The sequence below is a fragment of the Panthera onca genome, chromosome D4 (genome assembly GCF_046562875.1).
Source record: "Panthera onca isolate mPanOnc1 chromosome D4, mPanOnc1 haplotype 2, whole genome shotgun sequence".
NCBI lineage: Eukaryota > Metazoa > Chordata > Mammalia > Carnivora > Felidae > Panthera > Panthera onca.
Window position 1 is genome coordinate 33,367,638 of NC_138351.1, and position 20,859 is coordinate 33,388,496.

Here is a 20,859-nt window from a genome sequence, read left to right on the forward strand (position 1 = left end):
ATACTCTCTAGCTCCATCCATGTCTTTGCAAATGGCATGATTTTGTTCTTTTTGATGGCTTTTTGATATATATATATATATATATATATATATATATATATATATATGATACACACACACACACACACACACACACACACACACACACACACACACTACCTGTTCTTTATCCATTCATCCATGGACTATTGGGGCTGTTTCCATAATTTGGCTATTGTAGATGCTTCTGCTATAAACTCAAAATGGATTAAATACCTAAATGTGAGACCTGAAACCATAAAAATTCTAGAAGGGAGCACAGGTAGAGATTTCTCTGATATCAGCTGTAACATCTTTCTATATATGTCTCCTGAGGCAAGGGAAACAAAAGCAAAAATCAACTATTGGGACCTCATTAAGATAAAAACTTCTGCACAGCAAAAGAAACAATCAGCAATACTAGAAGGAAACATACAGAATGGGAGAAGATATTTGCAAATGACATATCTGATAAAGGGTTAGTATTAAAAATATATAAAGAGCTCAAATTCAATACCTAAAAAACAAATAGTCCAGTTAAGAAATGGGCAGAAGACATGAATAGACACTTTTCCAAAGAAGACATATACATGGCCAATAAACACATGAAAAGATGCTCAACATCACTGATCATCAGGGAAATGCACATTAAAAACTGCAATGAGCTATCACCCCACACTTGTCAGAATGACTAAAATCAACAATACAAGAAACAACAGGTGATGGCATGGATGTGGAGAAGGGGGAACCCTCTTGCATTCTTGGTGGGAATGCAAACTGGGGTGCAGCCACTGTGGGAACAGTATGGAGGTTCCTCAAAAAGTTAGAAATACAACTTCCCTTCAATCCAGCAATGTCAGTACTTGGTATTTACCAAAAGAATACAAAAATACTAATTCAAAGGGAAGTGTGCACCCTGAAGTTTGTAGCATATTAAATACTTCCATGCATTGTTTGTATCTGGTGAACATGTAAAGAGCAAAAGCTCCTTCAGCAATTTTTGTAGAATCTTAATAGGTTCTATACTTCTACAAATAGAACAATAGCCTTTCAATAAATGCTGGCTTCACTAACTGCATAATGCATCTGTTTCCTAAAATTGTCTTTGTTTAACATTTGTTTGTTTAATGTTTCTTAACAACTTTTTAGATGAGGGCACATTTCCGTTAAAATAATTGATTAAATTTCATAAAAATATGTAGCTTCTCCATTGGAATATATTGCTGGAAGTAATTGATCAGAAATTTTAACCTGTAAATCTGAGTTCATTTTGCGAAATATCATTCGTCATTCATAGTCAGCAATAACTAGGTGTAAATGTAGCAGAGAACATATTGGGAATCATATTAACACAGTTAACTGGTAACACAGTTAATGAGTTAACTGATAACACAGTTAATGAGTTAACTGTGTGGTAATTTCCCAAAGAGCTAGGCCTTTTTCTTCTGTAAGTTTGGGATGATGCAGGAAAGTTATTCCATTTATATTGAGTGGGTGGATGTTTAAGTAGATGTGAGCTAAAGATGGAGATTCAGGAGTATTAGTGGATTGCTAATAACGTAACTTGTTTTAATGCTAACAAATTTTCCAGCAGGTTATTATTTACATGTGTAAAGAAAGAAGAGTGTTTAGGGTTTGGTTATAACTGAGTTAAAAATGGATAAAGAATTTAAGAATAGGAAGGGATGAAAGAGTTGCAAACCTGGTAGATTGTAGATCAGCTGGTCAAAAACAGGGTAAAGAAGGACTTATTACAGCCTTGCCAATTTAATACCCACATTCTGTAGTTAAGATTTCTGTTGGTGCTCTACCCCTGGAATTGTCTAAACATATTTTTCAATGAAGTATCTGAATTTACTGAGCATTAAATTATCTGTTACAATAAAAGGTAGTTTGATAATTAGAATAAAATTACATTTCAGGTCTAGTTATTGATTTGGGCCTTAATTACTTATCACTATCAGTCACATTTTTGGTTAAGTAAGAGGTTGCTATGCTTAATGCTGAGCAATGTCTTTGTTGCTTAATGTAGGAATAAAGAATAATTTTGCCTAATTATGTTAATGATACATTCTTCTTAATTCTTACTGTCATAGCTAAAAAACATGGGTTGTTAGAAAACAATGAAATGGAAAATACCTCTGTTCTCTTTGTTCTTTATGAAATACTCTTTCAAGGGATAGCTTGTAACATGCAAACTTTTGGGCTCTCTCAAAGCGAATAACAGTGATTCCATTGAACATGTGGCATTTCTACATTTTATGTACACTCCCGTATTTTCATACCTTATATACTTGGAGATGTAAGACGTTTTTGCTGTCTGTTGGATAGGAAGTGGAGGTTACTGAATTTCTGATCTGAAATGGAAATTTTGTTGTGCCTTGGAGATAATTAACTGATAACCTTCAAGAATAATAATTTATTTTGGGGAGGGCTAGATTTTGGTATAAAAAATAAGGTGTTAAAAACTAGCTTTTCGGGCTAGTATCCAAAATCTATAAAGAGCTCACCAAACTCCACACCCGAAAAACAAATAACCCAGTGAAGAAATGGGCAGAAAACATGAATAGACACTTCTCTAAAGAAGACATCCGGATGGCCAACAGGCACATGAAAAGATGTTCAACGTCGCTCCTTATCAGGGAAATACAAATCAAAACCACACTCAGATATCACCTCACGTCAGTCAGAGTGGCCAAAATGAACAAATCAGGAGACTATAGATGCTGGAGAGGATGTGGAGAAACGGGAACCCTCTTGCACTGTTGGTGGGAATGCAAACTGGTGCAGCCACTCTGGAAAACAGTGTGGAGGTTCCTCAGAAAATTAAAAATAGACCTACCCTATGACCCAGCAATAGCACTGCTAGGAATTTACCCCAGGGATACAGGAGTACTGATGCATAGGGGCACTTATACCCCAATGTTTATAGCAGCACTCTCAACAATAGCCAAATTATGGAAAGAACCTAAATGTCCATCAACTGATGAATGGATAAAGAAATTGTGGTTTATATACACAATGGAGTACTACATGGCAATGAGAAAGAACGAAATATGGCCCTTTGTAGCAACGTGGATGGAACTGGAGAGTGTGATGCTAAGTGAAATAAGCCATACAGAGAAAGACAGATACCATATGGTTTCACTCTTATGTGGATCCTGAGAAACTTAACAGAAATCCATGGGGGAGGGGAAGGGAAAAAAAAAAAAGAGGTTAGAGTGGGAGAGAGCCAAAGCATAAGAGACTCTTAAAAAACAGAACAAACTGAGGGTTGATGGGGGGTGGGAGGGTGGGGAGGGTGGGTGATGGGTATTGAGGAGGGCACCTTTTGGGATGAGCACTGGGTGTTGTATGGAAACCAATTTGACAATAAATTTCATATATTGAAAAAAAAAACTAGCTTTTCCAATTACTGATCTGAATTTCTGAAGGAAATATAAATTAATATATTTGCTTGTGTTTTTAAAATGAATCATTTTTGTTATTTTGATTATTTTAGTCCAAAATGCTTCATTTTTTTATTTAGCTTTCTGACTCTGTGCTTGTGCCTTCAACACTTTCACAACCATTTTATGCTCATCAATAAGGAAAGCATGCTTGATCCTGTCATGAATACACTTAGCACACATGGAACCACCATATGCCCTGCTGATGTGTTTTTTCGTTCTAGACAACCTCGTAAGACTTAGGTCTCACAGCACGAACTCCTCGAAGTCAGCCTGGGTACACGCCACATATGGATTTTGGTACTTTTGCAACCTTCTTGGTATAAAGGTAAATGATTCTATACCAGGGGGTTTGGCACAGCCTAGTTTTGTTAGAGGCTGTAGTGTAGGACAGCCTACAATGGTATGTCAAATTCTGGACCATTTTGAATGCCTGTAGATGCCATCCCTGGAAGAGGAAAAAAGGACTGAGTCATTTTTATTGTGTGCAGTTTTGTTTTGTTTTGTTTTGTTTTTTTAAAGTAGGCTCCATGCTAAGTGCAAAGCCCAACGCAGGGCCTGAACTAACGACCCTGAGGTTAAGACCTGAGCCAAGTTCAAGAGTCAGATACTCAACCAACTGAACCACACAGGCACCCCTATTATTAACTTGAATTTGTAATGGATCTGAGAAAGGACATCATATTACATTTATGTAATATTCTTACTATTTTTTTTTAATTTAAATCCAAGTTAGTTAACATATAGTATAATAGTAATTTCAGGAATAGAATTTAGTGATTCATCACTTACTATAACACACAGTGCTCATCTCAACAAGTGTCCTCCTTAATGCCCTTCACCCCTTTAGCCCTTTCCCCCACCCAACACCCTACCAGCAACCTTCAGTTTGTTCTCTGTATTTACAAGTCATTTATGGTTTGTTTTCCTCTCCATTTTTATCTTAGTTTTTCTTCCCTTCCTTTATGTTCACGTTTTGTATCTTAAATTCCACATGAGTGATCATATTATATATGTCTTCCCCTGATTGACTTACTTCGCTTAGAATAATACACTCTAGTTCCATCCACAATGTGGCAGATGGCCAAGATTTCATTCTTTTTGATTGCTGAGTAATATTCCATTGTACTCCACATCTTTTTCCATTTATCAGTCAATGAACATTTGGGCTCTTTCCATACTTTGGCTATTGTTGATAGTGCTGCTATAAACATTGCGGTGCATGTGCCCTTTTGAATCAGCCCTCCTAAATCCTTTAGATAAATACCTATTAGTGCAGTTACTGGATCACTGGGTAGTTCTATTTTTAATTTTTTGAGGAACCTCCATACTGTTTTCTAGAGTGGTTGCACCAGTTTGCATTCCCACCAACAGTGTAAAAGGGTTCCTCTTAACTCTGCATCCTTGCCAACATCTGTTGTTGCCTGAGTTGTTAATTGTAGCCATTCTGGAAGGTGTGAGTAGTATCTCATTGTGGTTTTGATTTGTTTTTCCCTGATGATGAGTGATGTTGAGCATTTTTTCATGTGTCAGTTGGCCATCTGGATGTCTTCTTTGGAGAAGTGTCTATTCATGTCTTTTGCCCATTTCTTCACTGGATTATTTGTTTTTTGGGTGCTGAGTTTGATAAGTTCTTTATGGATTTTGGATACTAACCCTTTATCTGATATGTCATTTGCAAATATCTTCTCTCATTCTGTCAGTTGCCTTTTAGTTCTGCTGATTGTTTCATTTGCTGTACAGAAGCTTTTTATCTTGATGAGGTCCCAATAGTTTATTTTTGCGTTTTTTCCCTTTACTTCTGGAGACATGTCAAGTAAAAAGTTTCTGTGGCTGAGGTCAAAGAGGTTGTTGCCTGTTTTCTTCTCTAGGATTTTGATGGTTTCCTGTCTTATGTTTATGTCTTTCATCCACTTTGAGTTTATTGTGTATGGTTTAAGAAAGTGGTTTAAGAAAGGTTCATTCTTCTGCATGTCGCTGTCCAGTTTTCCCAACACCATTTTCTGAAGAGACTTTTCCCATTGGATATTATTTCCTGCTTTGTCAAAGATTAGTTGGCCATACGTTTGTGGGTTGATTTCTAGGTTATCTATTCTGTTCCATTGACCTATGTGTCTGTTCTTGTGCCAGTACCATACTGTGTTGATGATTATAGCTTTGTAATACAGCTTGAAATCTGGAATTATGATACCTCCAGCTTTGGTTTTCCTTTTCAGAATTGCTTTGGCTATTTGGGGTCTTTTCAGTTCCATACAAATTTTAGAATTGTTTGTTCTAGCTCTGTGAAGAAGCTGGTGTTATCTTGATAGGTATTGCATTGAATATGTAGATTGCTTTGGGTAGTATCGACATTTTAAGGATATTTGTTCTTCTAATCCATGAGTATGGAATGTTTTTCCACTTTTTGTGTCTTCAATTTCTTTCACAAACTTTGTATAGTTTTCATTGTAAAGCTTTTTCCTCTCTTTGGTTAGGCTTATTCCTAAATATTTTATGGTTTTTTGTACAACTGTGAATGGGATTAATTCCTTGATTTCTCTTTCTGCTGTTACTTTATTGGTGTACAGAAATGCAACAGATTTCTGTACATTGCTTTTATATCCTGTGACTTTGCTGAATTTATGTATTAGTTCTAGCAGTTTTTTGGTGGATTCTTTCGGGTTTTCCACACAGAGTATCATGTCATCTGTGAAGAGTGAAGTTTGACTTACTCCTTGCCAATTTGGATGCTTTTTATTTCTTTTTCTTGTCTGATTGCTGAGGCTAGGACTTCCAACAGTATGTTGAATAGCAGTGGTGAGAGTGGACATCCTTGTTGTGTTTCTGACCTTAGGAGGAAATCTCAGTTTTTCCCCATTGAGAATGGTATTAGTGGTGGGTCTTTCGTATATGGCCTTTGTGATCTTGAGGTGAGTTCCTTCTATCCCTATTTTCTTGAGGGTTTTCTATCAACAAACAATGTTGTATTTTGTCAAATGCTTTCTCTGCATCTATTGAGAGGATCATATGGTTCTTGTCCTTTTTTTATTGATGTGATGAATCACATTGATTGTTTTGTGGATATTGAACCTGCCCTGCATCCCAGGTATAAATCCCACTTAGTCATGGTGAATAATTTTTTAAATATATTGCTGGATCCGGTTGGGAAATGTTGAGGATTTTTGCATCCATGTTCATCATGGAAATTGGTCTATAATTCTCCTTTTTAGTGGGGTCTTTGTCTGGTTTTGGAATCAGGGTAATGCTGGCTTCATAGAAAGAGTTTGGAAGTTTTCCTTCCATTTCTATTTTTTGGAACACCTTCAAGAGAATAGGTATTAACTCTTCCTTAAAGGTTTGATAGAATTCCCCTGGAAAGCCATCTGACCCTGGACTCTTGTTTTTGGGAGATTACTAATTCGATTTCTTTACTGGTTATGGGTCCATTCAAATTTTCTATTTCTTCCTATTTCAGTTTAGGTAGTGTACATGTTTCTAGGAAGTTGTCCATTTCTTCCAGATTGCCCATTTTATTGGCCTATAATTCCTCATAATATTCTCTTATTCTTGTTTTTATTTCTGCTGTGTTGTGATCACTCCTTTTTCATTTGTGATTTTATTTATTTGGGTCCTTTCCTTTTTTTTATATATAAAACTGACTAGTGGTTAATCAATTTTGTTAATTCTTTCAAAGAACCAGCTCCTGGTTTCATTGATCTGTTCTACTGTTTTTTTGGTTTCGATTGCATTGATTTCTGCTCTGATCTTTACTATTTCCTGTCTTCTGATGGTTTGGGGTTTTATTTGCTGTTCTTTTTCCAGCTCTTTAAGGTGCAAGTTTAGGTTGTGTATCTGAGATCTTTCTTCCCTCTTTAGGAAGACCTAGATTGCTATATACTTTCCTCTTATGACTACCTTTGCTGCATCCCAGAGGTTTTTGGCTGTGATGTTATCATTTTCATTGGCTTCCATGTACTTTTTAATTTCCTCTTTAACTTCTTGGTTAGCACATTCATTTTTAGTAGGACTTTCTTTAGTTTCCAATATTTGTTGCCTTTTCAAATTTTTTCTTGTGGTTGATTTCGAGTTTCATAGCGTTGTGCTATGAAAATATGCATGGTATGATCTCGATCATTTTGTACTTGTTAAGGGCTGATTTGGGTCCCAGTATGTGGTCTGTTCTGGAGAATGTTCCATATGCACTGGAGAAGAATGTATATTCCACTGCTTTAGGATGAAATGTTCTGAATATATCTGTTAAGTCCATCTGGTCCAGTGTGTCATTCAAATCCATTGTTTCTTAGTTGATTTTCTGATTAGATGATCTGTCCATTGTTATAAGTGGGGTGTTGAAGTCCCCTACTATTATGGTATTATTATCAATGAGTTTGAGTTTCTTTATGTTTTTGGTTAACTGATGTATATATTTTGGTGCTATCACATTTGGAACATAAATGTTTACAATTGTTAGGTCTTCTTGGTGGATGCACCCCTTAATTGCGATATAATGCCCTTCTTCATCTCTTGTTAGAATCTTTATTTTAAAGTCTAGATTGTCTGATATAAGTATGGACACTCAGGTTTTCTTTTGTAGACAGTTAGTATGATAGATGGTTCTTCATTCCCTTACTTTCAATCTGAAGTTGTCTTTAGGTCTAAAGTGGGTCTCTTGTAAACAGCATATAGATGGATCTTGTTTCCTTATCCATTATGTTACCCTTTGTCTTTTGATTGGAGCATTTAGTCCATTGACATTTAGAGTGAGTACTGAGAGATATTAATTTATTACCATTTTATTGCTTGTAGAGTTGGAGTTTCTGGTGGTGACCTCTGGTCCTTTCTAGTCTTTGTTGCTTCTTGCAGGGTGGTTTAGTGGTCATGAACTCCTTTAATGTTTGTTTGTCTGGGGAACTTTTAATCTCTCTTTCTATTTGAATGACAGCTTTGCTGGATAAACAATTCTTGGCTGCATATTTTTCTGATTCAGCACATTGACTATATCCTGTCACTCCTTTCTGGCCTGCCAAGTTTCTGTGGATAGGTCTGCTGCAACTGATCTTTCCTTGTAAGTTAAGGACTTTTTTCCCTTGCTGGTTTCATGATTCTTTCCTTGCCTGAATATTTTGTGAATTTGACCATGATATGTCTTGTTGATGGTTGGTTTTTGTTGAATCTAATGGGAGTCCTTTGTGCTTCCTGGATTTTGATGTTTGTGTCTTTCCCTAGGTTAGGAAAGTTTTCTGCTATGATTTGCTCACATAACCCTTCTACCCCTTTTTCTCTCTCTTCATCTTCTGGGACTCCTATGATTCTGATGTTGTTCCTTTTTAATGAGTCACCAATTTCTCTAATTCTTAAATCGCGTTCTTTTGCCATAGTCTCCCTCTTTTTTTTTCTGCTTCATTATTCTCCATAAGTTTGTCCTCTATATCGCTGATTCTCTGCTCTGCCTCACCATCCTTGCTGTTGTGTCATCCATTTGAGATTGAAGCTCAGTTATAGCATTTTTTACTTCATCCTGACTAGTTTTTATTTCTTTTATCTGCATAGAAAGGGATCCTAATCTATTTTTGACTCCAGTTAGTATTCTTATTATCGTGATTCTAAATTCTGGTTCAGACAGCTTGCTTGTATCTGTGTTGGTTATGTCCCTGGCTGTCATTTTTTCCTGCTCTTTCTTTTGAGGTGAATTCCTTCATTTCGTCATTTTGAAGGGAGAAAATGAATTAACAAGGTAAAAAAAAAATAAAATTAAAATAATTAAAATAAACAAATTAAAAATTAAAAACAACACAGATACACACAAAAATTAAATAAATGATGCTTGATCCTAGGTGTGTTTTGATCTGGGTGTTGAAAGGGTCTTGATATATTAGAGAAAAAATGGGAAAGAAAAAAAAGGAAATTGTTTGAAAATTTGAAAAAATGAATACACTGAAATAAAATAAAATGAAATAATGTAAATAATAGAGTTTGAAAAAATTTACACAGAAGTAAAAAATATAGTAGAAAAAAATTAAAGAAAAATATTTTTAATAAAAATTGAAAATAAAAATCAATTTTTTGTCTTTCTATATTCACACAAAAAAAAAAGAAATAAAAAAGACAGGAAAAGAAATTGAATAGATGGACCAGCGAATAGACTGAAATATGATTGAAATTAGTTCATTTTCCCCTGGAAGTCAAACTATGAAGCAATTTATAGCACTAACCACTAAGCAGGTAGAGAGATTTGTGTTCCTGAAGAGTAAGGTTGGCCCAGTTGTGTGGGGCTTAGTGTAATGGCTCCATTCTCCACTAGATGGCGCTGTTTACCTTACTGGGGTGGATTGTTGTGGTGCTTTAAGTGTGTATGCACATGCGCAAGAGTGGTGAAAATGACGTCACCCAGCTACCCAGTCTCTAGTTTTGGAACTCTCTTCTCCCCGATCAGCGATTATGTACCTATCCTTTGTCTTCAGCTTCCATCCACTCCCCGGTGTTAACTGCCCGTGACCAAGCCCCAGGCAGCACCTCCTTCCTGAGTTTTATCTCAGATGCAGCTGTTTTTCCTGACCCCTTATTTCTGAGGAACTGTGGGTTTAACCCGTTATGTCCCTCTTCGGGAGGGTCTCACTGAGCAATGGTTGGGTGCAGCTGGCACATTTGTGGGACTGTGCTACTGCTGATGCCCAAAGACTGCGGCTGGGTGCCAGCCCACCCCAGAAAAAGTTCATGCAATCATGTAGCAGCAGTGTTTCAGGAATTATGGAAAATCACAACACACATCTGATTCCAGGTTTCACTCCCCAACAATCTTGTTTTGGCACCAGCGAATGTGGTTGTTCTCTCAGGTCCATGGGGCCCTTTGTCTGGGGAGGGGGCACACAATGTCTACCAGATTTCTCCCAACAGGGGAACCACCTCTTCCCATGTGGCCTGAAGACCCCTGGACTTCACTCTGTTCCTGTGGATTCACTCTTCTCACCAGAGCACTGTCATGTATCAAGCTGCAGAGATTCAGACTCTGTGCCTCCTCTGTTTATAGAATCTTAGTGGAATTTAAACCCTCTCCTTTCTCCCTTCTCCCTTTTTAGTTCAGTCCCTGTGGCTGTCTCCACTTTTCCACTTTCTCTCCAGCCGTTTTTTTTGGGGGGTGCTTTTCCCATATTCTCCCTCCCCCCATCTCTGTCCTCTCTCTGCAAGCAAAAACAGTTCCCTGTCCTCTACAACTCTCTCCCCCAGTTCACCTCTTTGTGCAGTGTACCTGCTGAGTTCTGTGGTTCAGGTTGTGCAGATTGTTGTGTTAATCCTGAAATCAGTTTTCTAGGTGTGCAGGATGGTTTAGTGTTGATCTGGCTGTATTTTATGGATGTGAAACACACACAAAAAAAACTTCCTTGCTGTTCCTCCATCTTGGCTCCTCCCCCTGTGAATAATTCTTTAAATGTATTGTTGGATCTGGTTGGCTAGTATCTTGTTGAGAATTTTTGCATCCATGTTCATCAGGGAAATTGGTCTGTAGTTCTCGTTTTTAGTGGGGTCTTTGTTTGGCTTTGGAATCAAGTAATGCTGGCCTCGTAGAATGAGTTTGGAAGTTTTCTTTCCATTTTTATTTTCTGAAACAGCTTGAAAAGAATAGCTGTTAGCTCTTCTTTAAATGTTTTGTAGTATTCCCCTGGAAAATCATGTGGCCCTGGACTCTTGTTTGTTGGAAGATTTTTCGTTGCTGATTCCATTTCTTTACTGGTTATGGGTCTGTTCAAATTTTCTATTTCTTCCTGTTTCAGTTTTGGTAGTGTATATGTTTCTAGGAATTTTTCCATGTCTTTCAGATTGCCCAGTTTGTTGGTGTATGATTGCTCATAATATTCTCTTATTATTGTTTATATCTCTGTGTTGTTGGTTGTGATGTCTTCTCTTTCATTCATAATTTTATTTATTTGTGTCCTTCCTTTTACTTTTGGATTAGTCTGGCTGGGGGTGTATCAATTTTGTTAATTCTTCCAAAGAACCAGCTCCTGGTTTCATTGATATGGTGTATTTTTTTTGTTTTTGTTTTTTATTTCAATACCATTGATTTTTGCTCTAGTCTTTATCAATTCCCTTCTTCTGCTGATTTTTGGCTTTATTTGCTGTTCTTTTTCTAGCTCTTTTAGGTGTAAGGTTAGTTTGTATATTTGAGACATTTCTTCCTTCTTTAGGAAGGCCTGGATTGCTATATACTTCCTTCTTATTATTATGACCACCTTTGCTGCCTCCCAGAGCTTTTGGGATGCCGTATATTCATTTTCATTGGCTTCCAGGTACTTTTTAATTTCCTCTTTAATTTCTTGTTTAACCCATTCGTTCCTTAGTAGGATGTTCTTTAATCTCCAAGTATTCATTGTCTTTCCAATTTTTTTCGTGTGGTTTATTTTGAGTTTCATAGCGTTGTGGTTTGAAAATATGCAAGGTATGATCTCGATCTTTTTGTTCTTGTTGAGGGCTGATTTGTGATCCAGTATGTGATCTGTTCTGGAGAATGTTCCATGTATACTTGAAAAGAATGTGTATTCTGCTGCTTTTCAATGAAATGTTCTGAATAGATCTGTTAAGTCCATCTGGTCCACTGTGTCATTTGGAGCCATTTTTTTTCTTACTGATTTTCTGCTTAGATAATCTGTCCATTGCTTTTAGTGGATGTTGAAGTCCCCTCCTATTATCGTATTGTTATCAATGAGTTTCTTCATGTTTGTGATTAATCTGTATATGTATTTGGGTGCCTTCATGTTGGGGGCATAAATATTTGCAATTATTGATCTTCCTGGTGGAAAGACCCCTTAGTTATGATATAATGCCCTTCTTCATTTCTTGTTACAGTCTTTATTTTAAAATCTAGATTGTCTGGTATAAGTATGGCTACACCAGCTTTCTTTTGACGACCATTAACATAATAAATTGTTCTCTCTCCCCTTTCTTTTTCTTTCTTTCTTTCTTTCTTTCTTTCTTTCTTTCTTTCTTTCTTTCTTTCTTTCTTTCTTAATGTTTATTTTTGGGAGAGACAGAGCATGAGCACAGAAGGGGCAGAGAGAGAGAGAGAGAGAGAGAGAGAGAGAGAGAGAGAGAATTCAAAGCAGGCTCCAAGCTCTGAGCTGTCAGCTTGTCAGCTCAAAGCCTGATGTGGGGCTTGAACTCACAGTTGTGAGATCATGACCTGGGCTGAAGTCAGATGGCTAACCAACTGAGCCACCCAGGTGTCCCTCTATCCCCTTACTTTCAATCTGCATGTGTCTTTAGGTCTAAAGTGAGTCTTGTAAGCAACATATAGATTGGTTTTGCATTTTTATATATTCTGATACCCTGTGTCTTTTGATTGGAACATTTTGTCTGTTGACATTTAGCGTGAGTACTGAAAGATATGAATTAATGTCATTGTGTTGCCTGTTGAATTGGTGTTTCTGATGTTCTCTGGTCCTTTCTACTCATTGTTGCTTTTGGTGTTTTTTGTTTTGTTTTGTCTTTTCTCCACTCAAAGGGTTCCCCTTCAAATTCCTTGCAGGGCTGGTTAAGTGGTCACAAACTCCATTAGTTTTTATTTGTGAAACTCATTATCTATTCTATTTTAAATGACAGGCTTGTTGGATAAAGAATTCTTGTCTTCATATTTTTCTGATTCAGCAGGTTGAATATATCCTGCCATTCTTTTCTGGCCTGCCAAGTTTCTGTGGATAGGTCTGCTGCGAACCTGATCCATTTTCCCTTACAGGTTAAAGACATTTTTTCCCTTGCTGCTTTCATAATTCTTTCCTTGTCTGTGTATTTTGTGAATTTGACTATGATATGCCTTGCTGATGGTTGGTTTTTGTTGAATCTAATGGGAGTTCTCTGTGCTCCATGAATTTTGATGTCTGTCCTTCCCCAGTTTAGGAAAGTTTTCTGGTATAATTTGCTCACATCAGTCTTTTGCCCCTTTATATCTTCATCTCTTATGATTTGGATGTTACTCCTTTTGAATAAGTCACTGAGTTCTCTAAAAGTATTGTTATCTTTTGCCTTTGTTCCCCCCTCCCCTTTTTTCCTGCTCGTTATTCTCCATAATTTTATCTTTAAATCGCTGATTTACTGTTCTGCTTCATCTTTCTGGCTGTCGTGGCATATATTTCAGATTGCATCTCGATTATAACATTTTTAACTTCATCCTGACTAGACTTTATTTCTTTATCTCCACAGAAAGGGATTCTATGCTCTTTTCCTTTTTAGCTAGTATTCTTATTATTGTGGTTCTAACTTCTAGTTTACACATCTTGCTTATATCTGTATTGATTAATCCCCTGGCTGTTATTTTTCCTGTTGTTTCTTGGGGTGAATTCCTTCATTTTGTCATTTTGGAGGAAGAAAAAAATAATAAAGTAAAAAATAAGAATTAAAAACAAAACAAAAAAGCAAATAAAGGAATCTAACTTCTAGGTGTGTTTTGGTCTGCTTGTTGAAAGAAGCTTGATACACTAGAGAAAAAAGGGAAAGAATAGAAAAAAGGTAAAATTTTTTTAAAAAATTCAAAAAATTTTATGTAATAAAATAGAATAAAACGAAATAAGGAAAATGAAATAGAATAAAAAAATTAAAAAATAAGTAAAAAGTAAAAGTAAATTTTTCTCTTTCTGTATCCAAGAATGAGAAAGAAAAGGAAGAAAGGAAAACAATTTAAGCACAAAAGAAGGAATGAAAAAAATTAGCAAACAGAATGAGTCCCGAATAAAGTTATATCCAGTTTGTCCTAGAACTGAAATTATGAGGCACTCTAAAGTCTTGTACAGTAAGCAGGTGGAGTGACTTGTGCTGGTCTTCAAAGGGGATGTGCTTGGAGAGTGCAGTTGGGGTGGGGCTTGGTGTAATGGCTCTGTTCTCCACTAGGTGGCTCTGCTTATTATCTTGGATCATGCATGGGAGAGGTGGAAATGACTTCATCCAGGTCCCTAGTCTCTGGCACAGGAATTTGACTCTCTCACTGATTGTCAATCAAGCACCCCTCCTTTGTCTTGGGCTTCTGTCTACTCCCCCCTCTACCCTGTCCATGTTCAAGCTGTCCACCTGCAAGGCAGCTCCTCCCTCCAGAGTTTTATCTCAGATGGGGTTGTGTTTCAGAACCCTTCGCCTTGTAGACCCCTGTGGCTTGGACCCACACCGACTCTCTGGGGGCGGGTCTTGCTGAGCAATGGCAGGTGCTGGCTTACTCCAGAAAACATTCGTGGATTGGGTAGTGGGAGAGGTTCAGAGATTATGGCAAACCACAACACACAGTGCCAGGCTTCACTGCACTCTGCTATCTTTGTCCCAGTACCAGCAAACATGGCTGCTCTCCAGGGTCGCCTGGGACCTTTTTCTGTAGGGAGGCCTTAGGGCCTCTACCAAATGTACTCCAAACAGGGGAACCACTTCTCCCCATGTGGCACATGGACCTCTCAGACCCCACTGCCTGGTCCTGGGGATTCACCCTTCTTCCTCACCAGAGCACCTCGAGGCACTGAACTCCAAAACTTCAGACTCTGTGCTACACTGTTTATAGCATACTTGTGATATTGAAACCCTCTCTTTCTTCCCATCAGTGGTTTTGGGGAACAGATTTCTTGTTCATTCCCTGTGTTTTCACTCTTTCTTTATCTTTCTCTCCAGCTACTTTTGGGGGGAGTGCTTTTCTTTCATGATTGTGGTGTGCCACACTCTCTACCTTTACCTTTCTCAGTCCTCTCTCCACAGAAATAGCTCCCTCAAATGTTACTATTCTTATTACAAAGGACAGTGTTCTTAGGTTTAGACACACTAACAACTCTGGTGTCAGCAGAAAATGACAATATGTGCTTTATTTTGACAATTCTAAATCTTTGAGACAAGAGTTGCTATTATTGCCTCCTCCCCACTCTTTGATTGTCCTAAATCAGTAAATCTGTTTCATCCTATGTATTGGGCCCTTTTCATAATTGTTGGGAAAGTAATAATTTCTTTTTTATGCTTATTTAGTTATTTTGAGAGAGAGAGCTCCCACACACAAGTGAGGAAGGAGCAGTGAGAGAGAGAGAGAGAGAGAGAGAGAGAGAGATTGAGAGAGAATATATCCCAATTGGGCTCCTCACTGTTAGCATAGAGCCCGATGCAGGACTTGATCTCATGAACCATGAGATCATGACCTGAGCTGAAATAAAGTCATATGTGTAACCGCCTGAGCCTCAGAGGCAGCCCAAGGAAAATTAATAATTTCTGGGAAAGAGAGTAATTCTCTTTAAATTTAAAATTTTCTATCTGTTCTGTATATTCTTTCTGTTCTGTATATTCTGTAGTTAACATTCATTGGAATATTGTATGTGAGAAAGAAGAGGACATTTACCTTTTTTTATGGGAAGTTACTCTTTATAATCCTGAGATTCAAGTGGATATTATCTTATGTCTCTCAAAACTACATACATGGAGGCAGCTAATAGCAAGCTGTTTTTTTTAAATTAATTAATTAAGTTTTAAATTTACATCCAAGTTAGCATATAGTGCAATAATGATTTCAGGATTAGATTCCTTAATGCCCCTTACCCATTTAGTCCATCTCCCCTACCACAACCTCTCAAGCTACCCTCTGTTTGTTTTCTATCTTTAAGAGTCCCAAGTTTTGTCCTCCTCCCTGTTTTTATATTATTTTTGCTTCCCTTCCTTTATGTTCATCTGTTTTGAATCTTAAATTCCTTATATGAGTGAAGTCATATGATATTTGTCTTTTTCTAATTTCGCTTAGCATAATAACCTCTAGTTCTGTTCATATAGTTGCAAATGCTGAGATCTTATATTGAGAAGAAACTCTCCCCTTCATTTTGGTTATAGGGGAGAAGTCACATGAATTCAACCCCCACCCCCATCTAAATCCCACCTTACAGTTTCCTACTTTTGGCATCTTGCAGGATAAGTTTATGTCATGGCATTTCCCCTCATAAATGCCGGACTTCTGGGCCTTCAGTTTTATTGATTACTTGAAAATGGAAGGCAAGGAGTTTAGATGACTGCAACATGTGTCCCAACCAGGAGCTCTATGTGCACAGCACTGGTTCCACCCATGAGAAGGACTCAGTTTTCTTATAGTATCTCTCAGTAAACCAGAAGTCCATGATTGCTTTTGATTCTTCAAAACCACTACACAGTTCTTATTGACTCCTAGGGCTATTTGTTAGACATGGTAACCTGATTCTTACTTCCTCAATTGATTCAACTTTCCCAGTAAGGCCAAATTTAATAATACTAGGAACCCCTATTTTCTTGTGGTCAGACCAGTATTAGGCTATTTTTGTAAGGTTTATCCTATTAAAATTTTTTTTTGAGAAAGGAGAGTGTGACAGGGTAAAGGCAGAGATAGAGGGAGACAGAGAATCCAAAGCAGGCTCCAGGCTCCAAGCTGTCAACAGAGAGCCCAATGAGGGATTTGAACTCATGAACTGAGAGATCATGACCTGAGCTGAAGTTGGATGCTTAACCGACTGAGCCATCCAGGTGCCCCATCCTATTTTTTTTTTTTTAAAGGCACTGATAGAACATTTATTGCAGTCTGAGTAACTGTTTTACAAGTATGAAAAGTTTAAGCAGGTGGAGTGACCTGTGCTGGTTTTCTAGGGGATATGCTTAGAGGGCACAGTTGGACGGGTTTGGTGTAACGGCTCTGTCCTCCACTAGGCAGCGCTGCTTAGCTTATTGGGGTGGATCATTGTGGTGCACAGGCACGTGTGTGGGAGAGGTGGAAATGGCTTCACACAGCTCCCTAGTCTCTGGCATGGGAACTTCATGATCTCACTGACCTGCGATCAAGCACCCCTTACAAGTACGAAAAGTTTAGTCTTTTTATCAGCCCCTTGGGTTAGTGAAAATTTTTATGCCCAGTTTTTCAGATGAGAAAACTGAGGCACAGAGAGGTTCAATAAGTTGATTAAGGTTACACAGCTACTGGTGGTGGGGTTTGAATCCAGATTTTTAAGTACCATACTATGCTGCATCATAGTGTGATCTTGTAGTTCTTCAACAAGATCATTTTCTTCTTTTTCTCATCTTCCAAGGTACTATAAACCCAAATAGAATTTTAAAGGAATAATTTAACATATTTAAAGGAATAATTTGTATAATATTTTTTATACTGTTGAGTAGATAGCAACTTTTGTTGCATTTTTGTTATTTAGAAAACTTTAATATGCATGTGTTTTCTTGTTGGTTTAATCCCTCAATTAATGTATCTTACATAAAACATGACAGCATCTTTCTGAACCCCCAGTGTATTAGTTTGTTAAGGCTACTATAACAGCCTGAGCAGATCCTATTGGCTCAATCTTCTTTACTCTGACTTTTCCCTTGGAGTGATTCTTCTTTCATTTCATTCTGTCTCTGTTCCTTTCAGTCCAGGGTAGCAACATTTTTGCTGGTATAAAAATCTCAAAAACTGTGTTGGCTCTCTGTGCAGTTCATGGCTGCCCAAGCCATCAGACAGAAAGGTCCTCCACACTTCTTTCCCGGGTAACGACATCTCTAGTCCAGGCTTCTTCTGAGATGGTTGAGTTGATCTGTAATTCACATGCTGAATCTCCTTATCAGATGTTTGTCCTAACAAACCATTGGCCTGGTCTCCAGAGCACACTTAGGTGGATAGGCTGACATGTTTGTTTTTGCTTGGCAGTTCCTTCATCATTTTGTTTCTTCCCTCTTCAATCTTACAATAAACAGCAAAAAAACAAGATCCACCTTTCATGCTTTCCTTGGAAACATCCTCAGCTACATATTCAAGCTCATCACTTACAAGCTTTACCTGCCACCCAACAGAAGAACACATTTCTGCCACTGCATAACAGAGATCAAGAGATCGCCTTTCCTCCAGCGTCCAATACTGTGTTCCTCGTTTCTTTTTCTTTTCTTTTTTTCACATTTATTTATTTTTGAGATACAGAGCACAAGTGGGGGAGGCGCAGAGAGAGGAGACATCAAATCCGAAGCAGGCTCCAGGCTCTGAGCTGTCAGCACAGAGCCCGACCCAGGGCTTGAACCCACAAACCATGAGATCATGACCTGAGTCGAAGTCGGATGCTCAACTGACTGAGCCACCCAGGTGTCCCTGTGTTCTTCGTTTCTATCTGATACCTTGCCAAAAGCAACTTTAACAAAGTTTATATGTCTAGCAACATTCTGTTCATGACTATATATGTATTGTTTATGTTGACAAAGTTTCTTTACCCTTTTCTTCTCCAAAGCCACTTCCACATTTTTTTTCGGCATTTGTTCAGCAGTAATGCTTGCCAGTACCAAAACTTTGTTATTACTTTTCTAAGGCTGTATTGTTTCTGAGGACTGCTGTAACAAAGCACCATAAACTGGATGGCTTAAAACAACAAAAATGGGTTGTCTCACAGTTATGGATGTTGGAAGTCCAAAATCAAGGTGCCAGAAGGTCTGTCCTCCCCCTGAGATCCTTCCTTGCCTCTTCCTTGTGGTGGAAGTTAATCCTTGGTGGTCTTTGCCTTGTAGATATATTACTCCAGTCTGTGCCTTCATCTTCACATGGCCTTCTTGCCTGTGTGCTGTGTCTCTTCTCATAGTGATACCAGTCCTATTGGATTAAAGGCCTATCCTACTCCAGTATGATCTTAAGTCATTACTTCTGCCATAACCCTGTTTCCAAATGGGATCACATTCTGATATACTTGGGGTGAGCACTTCAGCATACTATTTGAGGGGGTCACAATTCAACTTTTAACACCCTCATAATCATAACAACCATATCAAGTTGCTACTAGGCTTTTCTTATTTTAAGGCATTCTTTCCTTAGTTCCTTCCTAATTAGCATTTAATTTTTATAAATAGACTGAAAAGCAGAATCATTTCACACATTTTTTCCTACCTTCAAAGCCTTCCTTGTCAGACATTTGCACATGAAAGTATTTTTTTTCATAATTAATTAGCCATCCTGTGTGTCATGAAGAAAATATGTTAAAGGAATACCTCAGTTTGGGTGTGTTAAGTATTTTATCATTTATTGTGGTTATGTGAAAATTCCAATTTTAAGATTCAAACAACTAAATTAATATTTTCTGTCTTAGAAAGTTGTTGAATTTTAAAGTGTTTTCATCTTTAAGTTAGATTGTTGTTTTTAGTATAAATACTAACATGAATTTGACTTTTTGGGAGATAGGAACAAATAGTCATGACTCTGTAATAAGTCTTAGGGTACTGAAATATGGAAGAATTCAATGCATACAAGCTTCTGACAATTCTCTCTAAATTTGGACTTTGCATTTTTAGCCAGTGTGTGTGTGTGTGTGTGTGTGTGTGTGTGTATTTATATTTATATAATTTATATTTATAAAATATAAATTATATAAATTATATTTATATAATTTATATAATTATAAATATAATATATTAATATATATAATATAATATATTATATTATTATAATATATATAATATAATATAAATATAATATAATCATATAAATTATATTTATATAATTTATATTTTATAAGTATAAATTATATAAATTATATATTTATATATTTATGCTTATATATTTAAACATATGTATTTAAATATTTATTTTTAAGAGAGAGAGAGTGCGAGACATTTCATGAGCAGGGGAGGGGCAGAGAGAGAGGGAGACACAGAATCCAAAGCAGGCTCCAGGCTCCGAGCTGTCAGTACAGAGCCCGATGCGGGGCTTGAACTCACAAACTGTGAGATCATGACCTGAGCCGAAGTCAGATGCTTAACTGACTGAGCCATCCAGGTGCCCCAATATGTGTATATTCTTAAAAGAAGCAACAAGAATAGCTATTCTTATTAGTACTTTGACTTGATATCACAAATAGTTTGTTTGAAAAGTATTATCTATTACTGATTATTGCTCTTTGTACCAATATGTAATGTGCAAGTTTCTTTATTTCTAAATGGGACTGCTAATGTTATTCTTTCCTACTAATAAAGGTATGTATTAAGTTCTCTTAAATAATCTCATTTAATTTTCATTGGGGTTTAGATGAGTGTTACTATTTGTCACTAGTAACAAGAATAGATTTCTCTGTCCTGCTGAATTTTACTATTTTTGACTGTGACATTATTCCTTGCATAATTTTGGGTATTTTTTTTGCCTGTTTATTTCTAAATATTTAAATTTGGAAATAACACTTACCTGTTGTCTTTGGAGTGAGTTGAGCAATCAACTGAGGGGTAGATCTTTTTGCATGTTTGCAAAATCTAGGACTTCTGGGAGAGGGGTATGGGAAATTAAAATGAATTTAAACAGAATTCTCCTTCCCTAACGTAACTGAATAGTGTCTATATTGTTTACTCCCTTATTTTTCTTCATGAAGCAAGTATTAGTAACATTTGAAGAAAATAAGAAAGTTTCTGCTGATGAGTCTGAACTTCTATTTCTACCTTTAGTGAA

At 37.1% G+C, this 20,859-nt stretch overlaps 1 protein-coding gene and 1 pseudogene across 18 annotated transcripts in view; one reads left to right on the forward strand and one right to left on the reverse strand.

Moving 5' to 3' along the window:
- KDM4C (lysine demethylase 4C) overlaps positions 1-20,859 on the forward strand; it is a 435,403-nt gene that overhangs the window by 216,189 nt on the left and 198,355 nt on the right. The gene's annotated exons all lie outside the window — the stretch shown is intronic.
- LOC132663490 (large ribosomal subunit protein eL34 pseudogene) lies at positions 3,280-3,891 on the reverse strand (annotated as a pseudogene).